Source organism: Podarcis pityusensis (genome assembly GCF_964106645.2).
Source record: "Podarcis pityusensis genome assembly, chromosome: 9".
NCBI classification, from domain to species: Eukaryota; Metazoa; Chordata; class Lepidosauria; order Squamata; family Lacertidae; genus Podarcis; species Podarcis pityusensis.
Genome location: NC_138034.1, coordinates 66,098,892 through 66,108,887, shown reverse-complemented (window position 1 = coordinate 66,108,887; position 9,996 = coordinate 66,098,892).

Genomic DNA, 9,996 nt, shown 5'->3' with positions numbered 1-9,996 from the left:
TCCAGGGATGCCCATTGGAAGGGGGATACAGCTCATCTTGGAGTTGCCACAGCTTGACCCATCTGCTGCATGGAGAACCAGGGAGGAAGGAGGCAGCCCTGATGGCCACAGGAACCCAGTGCATTAATAGAACATAAGTGCTCAAGCAATGGCACTGGATCTGTGGCAGCTGTTTGTTCAATGTTTCATGCTTTTAGCCACATCTGCTCTAAATGAGTGTTAATATTGCAATGGCATTCACTAAGGATGGGCTCTGTCAGCTTTGCTGAGCATCAGTCTGACCTCGGTGACAGCCAAAGAGGGCTCTGTTCCACAGAACCAACCTTGCTTTACAAAAACAACAATAATAAAGGTCTTCTTGGGATCCTCCGTCATTCCACCATGATGCCCTGCTTCCTCCTCTCTTCCCTCTCCTCTCCCCCCACTCCAAAAAGAGAGAGGGGGGACATTGATTTTTTTTCCCCCAAGGAGAAAAATTGCATTTATTTCTAGCACCCTGTCCAGCAATGTCAGATAACAGTTTATTCATCCCCCGGCCCCTGGATGACATTGAAGCATATCAACAGTGACAAAAGTATATTGAATAATTATCTTGAAATTAATACATTATCCCAAACTTAAATAAATGTCATCTGATCAATATATCTTGGAATGGAAAGGGAAGAGAATGTGAAGGGCATCGCTTCATTATTCATTAATTTTAGAGTAATGTAGGCAGATGAAATGGTTATTTCAGAGGACTGCTATTATACTCCCTGGCATTTTAAATAACTCCCAAGATTTAACAGTATATATTCCCCTGTCGGAGAAGCGTATAGAGATTAACACTGTGGCTTCCAGATTTCTCAACATTGCTGCAAGGGGTTTGCTTATACCAGCCATGCAATCTGGGGGGAATGGAGGTCTAAATCAGTCTCTTCCAGTAGGGCTAGCATTGAAGATGCTCCCTGTCTGCTTTGCCTTTTGCATTTTATTTCATGTTCCATTCCCCTGTTCATCTCATGTTTGGACCTCATCCAGTCCATTATCACCTCCAGACACCTGCCCTGCCCCACCTGCCTCAGATATGGAAAGAGAGATAGAGCGCTATCAGCACAGTGATGTCATTTCACTCCAGTCCCGCCCATCCACCTCTGATGACTTCACCTGGTGGTTTCACGTAAATCCAGAGTGGGCAATGCAATTTAATGCGGACCTCAAAATGCTGTACACACATTCTTGCTCTCTGGATCACTTCTTTGGGAAGAATATCTTCTTCTGCACTGTGTGTGCTTGAGAGAGTTGGGGGAGACATCAGGTTGCCCAGACAGTACTGAAAGAGAGCCACACATTCCTATGTCCACCTGACTCAGGTTCTGCCCATTTTTGCTCCAGGTCCACCCACTGCCCAGGGAATATGGTTCTCAAGAGAGAGAGAGAGTGCAGTTCCCCACCTCTGGTGGTTGGTTACAATGGAGGAAAACAAAGCCTTCAAATACTCTGTAGCACAGAAGACCTGGGGCTGAGAAGTTGAGGTTGGACTAGAAGACCATTGTGGTCCCATCCAGCTATGACTGTAAGCCAATAGTGTGTGCAGATTTGATGATGGTGGTGGTAATGATGATGATATTCTCTTGGTACATATATCAATAGGGACGCGGGTGGCACTGTGGGTTAAACCACAGAGCCTAGGACTTGCCAATCAGAAGGTCGGTGGTTCGAATCCCTGTGACAGGGTGAGCTCCCGTTGCTTGGTCCCTGCTCCTGCCAACCTAGCAGTTCGAAAGCACATCAAAGTGCAAGTAGATAAATAGGTACCGCTCCGGCGGGAAGGTAAACGGCGTTTCCGTGCGCTGCTCTGGTTCGCCAGAAGCGGCTTAGTCATGCTGGCCACATGACCCAGAAACTGTACGCAGGCTCCCTCGGCCAACAAAGCGAGATGAGCGCCGCAACCCCAGAGTTGGCCACAACTGGACCTAATGGTCAGGGGTCCCTTTACTTTTACCTTTACATATATCAATGCCATACAGGTGGCACAACCAAACAATCCTTATATGATGGCAAAACTTAAATGTTCTCCTTGGTATGATACATCTAATAAATTCATGGCAACATACAACAAAATTGTCAGTCTTTATTTGTCCCCTAGAAAGTCTTAGTCTCTGTGTTATCCACATGTGCTTCTGCTATCAAGGTTTCACTCACCCTTTTGCATCCTTCCAGTATTTAGCCACCATCAAACATTCTTCTAGAAGTCCCTGTTCAGACCACTAGCCTCATTAGATTGTGAAGTCCTAACAGTGGGTAATCTCTTGAAAGTGAAGCCAGACAGCAGTCTAAAATCTACAAGCATGAAGACATGACCACCACATATGAAAGTATGTCCCTATCATTTTGCCAGAGGGGTTTAAATAGACTTTTGCCTGTCTCTGAAAAGAGGAGATTATAGTCAAAGTGTGTCTGTGTCTGTCACCAGGGATGAGATTCAGTTCTCAAGCTGTCTGTTGCCTATCACTTGTTGGTAATTTTCATATGGTATTGTTTTCCCAATATCCTCATACAGAGACACTACAATTGCTAATCAACTACAAGTAAGAAGAAGCTCTTAGCTCTGGTACATATCAGAGCAATTTATGACCAAGGGCACGCTATCCATCAAAATTGCAATGTCCTAGAGGACTTTCAAGCTCTGAAGTTTCCATAGCTAGCTGCAGCAAGGAGATGTAATATTGGTCTTCTCTGGTTGCCAACTGACAGCCTTTTGCCAAGTTCTGATGTATAATCTTGGAGATGGCTTTCTCCTTTGACGCCAGCATTGGACGTCCAGCTGCTATGTGGCAAATGAGCTATTTTGATCTAGCCTAGAATCTACGATTATCCAGGACATATTTCATATCCTGGGCAAAAAAAGCAGGTCTTGGTTTACCATGGACAATATTAAAAGCAGTGACTCAAGCAAAATAGGGGAAGAGATAATCCCTGCTTTCATTAGATTGTCCCACTCCCTACACCCCTTGCTTCCCTTGAAAAGTTATTCTTAGGGGGCTTGGTGGTGATCCACTTTGCCTTTGTGTGGTAGTAAAGGTAAAGGGACCCATGACCATTAGGTCCAGTCGTGACCGACTCTGGGGTTGCGGCACTCATCTCGCTTTATTGGCCGAGGGAGCCGGTGTACAGCTTCCAGGTCATGTGGCCAGCATGACTAAGCCAATTTTGGCGAACCAGAGCAGCACATGGAAATGCCGTTTACCTTCCTGCTGGAGCGGTACCTATTTATCTACTTGCACTTTGATGTGCTTTCGAACTGCTAGGTTGGCAGGAGCAGGGACCGAGCAACAGGAGCTCACCCCGTAGCGGGGATTCGAACCGCCGACCTTCTGATCGGCAAATCCTAGGCTCTGTTGTTTAACCCACAACGCCACCTGCATCCCTTCTTTGTGTGGTAGTGATGCTTAATACAATAGAGATAGAGTATTCCCAACTTTCCAGGATCAGAATTCTCAGGCCCATGAATAATGGCTGACACTTTCTAGCAGAGGAAGCCAATGTGGTGCTCTCCTAGAGTTAAGGACTACAACTCCCAACATTCCTGATTGTTGGTTGGCTAGTACTGATGGGAGCTGTAGTCTTTAAAATCTAGAGAGCATCACATTGACTACTACTGCTGTTTGGCTTCTTTTAATTTCCTCCTCCTGGATGGGTGCAGAGGCAATAAATGATACAGTCAGCCAGTCCACAACAAGGCTTCATTTAAAAGCTTGATTCTGTGCTCTCTGAGTTGAACATGTGCATCTTTCCTTTCTGGGTTGGAGAAAGAATAAGTTTTCAAGTGACAAATGAATCAATAGATGAAGTTGATAAATGTATCAATTAAGTGAGCATTAACACAGCATATGACTTCATTAGTTCTGTCTTTCCATCTCTCTTATGGAATAATTTATTCACTTAGCCACAAAAATGGAAGGGATGCCAGAGGTCATCTCATCCAATCTTCTGCAGCCTATTGAGACTGAAGGCAAGATTGACACATTGCCTTGGCCTCTAACATCTCTGAAAGACACTGAGCTTTTCTCCCATTCATATTTGTGGTACTTGCGACAAACCCGCAGGTGGATTGGCTATCCACATGCTCAGTGTAGCACAACCATCCTATTTCCGAATGAACCACAATGAAGAACAGTTGCACACCAACTGAAGGCCTGTCTACTGCATTTGCTTTTTCCTATGCCTTCCCACCTTAATGCTGAATTTTGAGCTGTGCCAAAACAGGTAGGACTTGCTATCGAATGAAGAAGGGAAAGACTTCCTTACCCACTAGATCATTGCCCAGTGATTGTGCTTGTCCTCAGATTCTGGAAGTGTGGAGACTGAGAGACAGATGGGCTCCTGCAACTTCAATGACTAAGTAGAAGAGTGTTGTTGTTTTTTAGCAAGTGTGCCTTGCATGGCTGCAATGAGCTTCATATATTGTGACTTGTGTCTAACATCAGCCCAATGGGCACCAGAAGAAGCACTGACTTGCGCCCAAGATTGAGGGGGCCCGGCGGTGCCTCAGGAGAGATATCATGCTGCGATGCGCATCGCATTTGTGTGACATCATGTGCGCAGCACACAACACATGCACGACGTCACATCGTCAGGAGAAAGCCAAGCATGGAGCCCAGCGCAACTCAGCTTCGATGGCCAATGGCTCCTCCTCTCTTGCGCTCAGGAGGAGCTGAGCACTGAAGCCACACTGTGCCTGGCCTCCTCTGGCCCCTCAACACTGAGGAGGCTTGACCACCTTCCCAACAGATATTGAGGGGAGGGGGCAAAGACACATAGAGTTGGCACGCCTGGGCATCAGCCACCACTGATGAGAGTGACAGGCCTTTTCAACTGCTATGATGTTTTACCACCTTCTGGGATCCCTCTCTGCCAAATGGTATACAGTGGTACCTTGGGTTACAGACGCTTCAGGTTACAGACTCCGCTAACCCAGAAATAGTACCTCGGGTTAAGAACTTTGCTTCAGGATGAGAACAGAAATCGCACAGCGGCAGCAGGAGGCCCCATTAGCTAAAGTGGTACCTCAGGTTAAGAACAGTTTCAGGTTAAGAACGGACCTCCGGAACGAATTAAGTTCTTAACCAGAGGTACCACTGTAGTTTGTTTCAACAATTGCTTCTGCCAATTTGTTGTTGTTATTGTTTGGTTTTTAACTGATACAGATCTGTATCGCAACTGGCACCTATATCAGATTTGAAGTGATTACAGTATATGTATGTGATGTTGTTGCTTTAAACTGCAGGGGTGATTCTTCATTGTTGTGATATATGCAACTGATTTAACTCTTTTTATATATGTACCTGTTCTATATATGTTTTCATTACATTGTTACTCATGTCAGGATACCTGAGGGGAAGTGGTTCCTAAATGAAATATTATTTTACCACCACCATAATCATCCTTTTGTCATATTGTTGAAAACCAACTTAGGACTTTAAAATAAACTAGAGGCAGCACAGAAATATTTTAAATAAATGTGCAGACTAAGACTTTGGCAAGTCAGCACCAGGAAAGTGTTTCACCCCTGAAGGGCAGGAACTAAGAATGCATTTTATTGTGTCCCTTTGGGCTGCCTCTCGGTGGATAGGGCATTACTGAGGATAAGAGGCTCTCTGTTGGTCTCAGAGATCGTAAAGGGACACAAAGGGAGAGTGGTTTTTAAGGTATTAATTGCCCAAGGGATCGTTGCTCAATGGCAGAGCAAATACTTTCATGCAAAAGATCCTAGGTTTTTATTTGATTGCCTAAAACATCTATACATCACCACTGATTTTTCAGTTCCTGGGCAGTTTGCAATGAGTTTAAGACAACAATTAGCCTGCAACGGAGAGGGAGAGGATGGGGACAGCAGCAGTGGGACCCCCCTGGGGTGAGCTGGTTGGGGGACATAATTCAAATCCATTTGCATTTATAGGTGAGCCTACCTAATTCTCACGAGAACCAAAGCACAGACACCCTTTGAAATTTCCTGGATTAAAAGGCCCTTTGTACTTGATTCAAGCTCAGTTGCATCTTGCCCAGTGAAAGAGGGGAGTGCGCCGTTGAATTCCTACATTTCCTTCATCACTTGCTTGGGGAAATCCTGGACATTAATAGAGAAGAATGTAGCTTTGTTTCCATGCTAAAAGCCCTTGGTATAATTATTATTTCTCCGGTTTAATTGTTATTGCACAGCTACCTCTTATCCTGCAGTGAACAGAATCCTTGTTGGCTTTTAGGCGCATCGTTTAAAAGTGAAGAAATAAAAATTCTAGCGGTGGCAAATTGATTTAACTCACAGCCCTCCAATTTCATGCAGCTGCATGTGTGACATTTAATGCAAATTGTGAGGAGATGGGGAGGGAACCAGTTTGCCTATTTGCAAATTATTTGCAGGAGAGCATAAATTCCCAGCTTGCTGCTAAGCCTTTGCTTGGCATTTGTGCTCGAAGCCACATTTAAGGCCTTGAACTTAACATGCTTCAGTGCCATTAATTCTGAACCTCTGGAACATGGTGTGTTTTGCCTTTAAGAGACACGGATTTATACACAATGTATATCGTGCAGGATCAGGCTAATGCCTCACCTGGTCAAGGGTCCTGTTCCTGGTCAAGCGTCCTGCAGCAGTGAGGAACCTGTAAGCAGTGTTGTTGTTGTTTAGTCGTGTCTGACTCTTCGTGACCCCATGGACCAGAGCACGCCAGGCACTCCTGTCTTCCACTGCCTCCCGCAGTTTGGTCAAACTCATGCTGGTAGCTTCGAGAACACTGTCCAACCATCTCGTCCTCTGTCGTCCCCTTCTCCTTGTGCCCTCCATCTTTCCCAGCATCAGGGTCTTTTCCAGGGAGTCTTCTCTTCTCATGAGGTGGCCAAAGTATTGGAGCCTCAGCTTCAGGATCTGTCCTTCCAGTGAGCACTCAGGGCTGATTTCCTTCAGAATGGAGAGGTCTGATCTTCTTGCAGTCCATGGGACTCTCCAGAGTCTCCTCCAGCACCATAATTCAAAAGCATCAATTCTTCGGCGATCAGCCTTCTTTATGGTCCAGCTCTCACTTCTGGGAAAACCATAACTTTAACTATACGGACCTTTGTTGGCAAGGTGATGTCTCTGCTTTTTAAGATGCTGTCTAGGTTTGCCATTGCTTTTCTCCCAAGAAGCAGGAACCTCCAAATGCTGCCATCATCCCTTACCACTAGGATCCTGGCTGGGCCTGATGGGAGATAGAGTAGGCCCCCTGAATTCAAACTAGATATGGCTAAGTCTGGAACCAGCTCTCAAAGTGAATTTATTCCTCTTCCTCCCCCAACCTCCCCCTCCCCGGAGAGTTAAGTGCGGAAGAGAATACAGAACAATTACATTCTGAAAGCAAAGCTAGGCCTAAGGTGCTCATAAATATACAGCCTTCCAAAACCCACAGAGCAGACTGCGCCAGCGACGTGCTAAAGGGGCTTCGTGCATGCCAAGCCCAATGACAATGGGAGCTATTTGAATGCATTTCAAGAAATTAAAAACAACAGCATAAAATGCCCTGGAAACGATTCACGGCTGAAAGTGAAGCATGGCTCTTGGAGGGGAGAGGGAGAAAGAGAGCAGCCTTTTCGTGGGGGTTGTTCTCTTTCCCCCCCCCTCCACCCGCCACCCAAACACTGTCTTAGGCTTGCCCCACTGCCTGGATGTTCAAGTCATCTGTCGAAACATCTGTGTTTATTTTGCATGACAAAGTTGTTCTTCAGCTTTGACAATTTGGGACCTGCCGGTTTTGCGGCTCTTCCACAGGCTCCTGCGGAAAGCTTCTGCGGCTGGCTTTTCCTTTCTCGATATAATACATATTACATGATCCCCATCCATATTTAATGACAAGTGTGCAATAGTTTTTTAATCTTTATAGCTTTAATGTGAGCGAGCGGTTTTAATAATTGGCGCTGCCACGGTGGCCTCTTCCCAGAAATGCCCAGGAAAACTGCTGTGTTTTCAAACCCCCCTCGGTTGTGCAGGAGTGGGGGGCGGCGGCTGGGGGCTGTAAATTACAAAAACTAGGTTTCTAATAGAGTTGGCAGCCTCGCCTCGCTCTTTGGAAGTGCCAACCTGTAGCAATAATCAAAGACAGATGCCTTGACAGTTTGCAACAAAAAAGTTTTTGTGATGAGACGGCTCCAAGCTTCCAAGTCAAGAAAATTACACAGCAGGAGGGAGAAGGCCTTCAGAGACTTCCTGTCTATATGCTCATATATATTGATGTTTATATTGTACAAATGGCATCCCGAAAGAACGTAAGATGAGGAGGAAAATTCTACTGGCTCAAATTGGCCTCCTGTTTCTTCCAGTGGCCACAAGCAGGAGAAGAACCACAATACTTCTCTTCATTGGCCTGAAATGGCACTATGATCAGCTATGATGGAACCCAGTTAGTTTTTCCAAAGACTGATGATTATCAGCTTGTGGTGCCACAATAGAAGAACTTTTTCTCTATTCTTCTTGGATGCTCTCCCTGACAAAATGTAAGAGGCTCCATCAGTGTTCGCATTCTGACAGATATTGAAGACACACCCATTGAGGGAAGCATTCCCCTGAACTGAACTTCTGGTTTTATTGTTTTAACTGCTTTAACAACAACAAAAACATCTCTTTTATTTGTTACGCTTTTTAACTGTTTGCTTTGTTGCCTATTTTAACAAAGGATGTTCTAATGCCCCACCAGCGCTGATATTGTGTGTTTTAATTACATATTGACTTAGTAGTTTTTAAGCTGCTTAAAAGCCATTTGGGCACGTGAGCGGCATATAAATTAATAAATAATAACAGCAGTAATAGTTTCAATGGGTCTACTCTGAGTAGGGCTAACTTTGGAAATGACCCCGGGGGCAGCAGCCATTATGACTACTAGTCACTGAAAGCATCTCCATGAATTTGTTTAGCTCAATTATCTCAATTTCCACATCAGTTTGTGATTAGTAAAAAAACACACTAAAAAGGAAGGGGAATCTGCATGAATTCTTACGCATTTTGGGGGTGCATTTCATCTCATGTGCGTGCTTCCATATACATTTTTGCCTAATAGACATACTTTTTGCAAACAAATTTCCCCTAATGTGATTTTGTACATTATTTTTCACTAGCAGAAGCATTTTTCTCTGCACTTACATACTTTTTAATACCCTTTTCGTGGGTGTGGGGTGGAGAACTGTGTCTCAAAATCTGGAGAAATGTAGATTTTGAAGGAGAACTGAGTTTTGGTTTGTGTGTCGGTTTGAGAAATGCAAATGAGGTCGCTTCACCCTGAAATGAACACTTAAGCGCTTTATTTTTCCACCGGAAATGTTTTGTTTCGTAAGTTCATTAGTAACAGTTCATGGACACCAATGGCAAAACTTTTAAAATAAACAGACACACAATTTATCAAAATGTGAGCAAAACCAGCAGTTTAAAAACGAATAGACATAATAGAATTACATGTCTGGGTAGGCTTGCCTTAACAAAAAGTTTTTAGCAGGAGCCAAAAACAAGATAGTTGAGGCTCCTGCCTAATAAATAGAAGACAAGCTTGACAGTTTCAAAGCTTTTAGTTTTGTATACTAACTACAAGTAAAATAAGCATGCTAAATTAAATCACTTTAGGGCAGGGATGGAGAGCCTGTGGATTTCTAGATATTTGCTGGACTACGGCCTGCATAACCCTTCACCATAGGTTATGCTGTTCTGGTGTATTTTAATTATTTTAATTAATATATTTAAATATGTTCTGGTATGTTTCAATTATGGTTTATATTACTTTGTATTTTATGTTGTTTTTAAATGTTGTAAGCTGCCTTGAATCTTAACTAGAAAGGCAAGACATAAATTATAATAGTAATGAGGCATCAGATCAAGGTCTGCATTTTAAAATGAGCTTAAAAATATATTTGTAAATGTTTGTATCTCTCATGCCAGGCAGAAACCAGCTGGCTAAGTACTTTGGCAGATGTTTATCTTCCTAAACAGGGTCCCCCTGA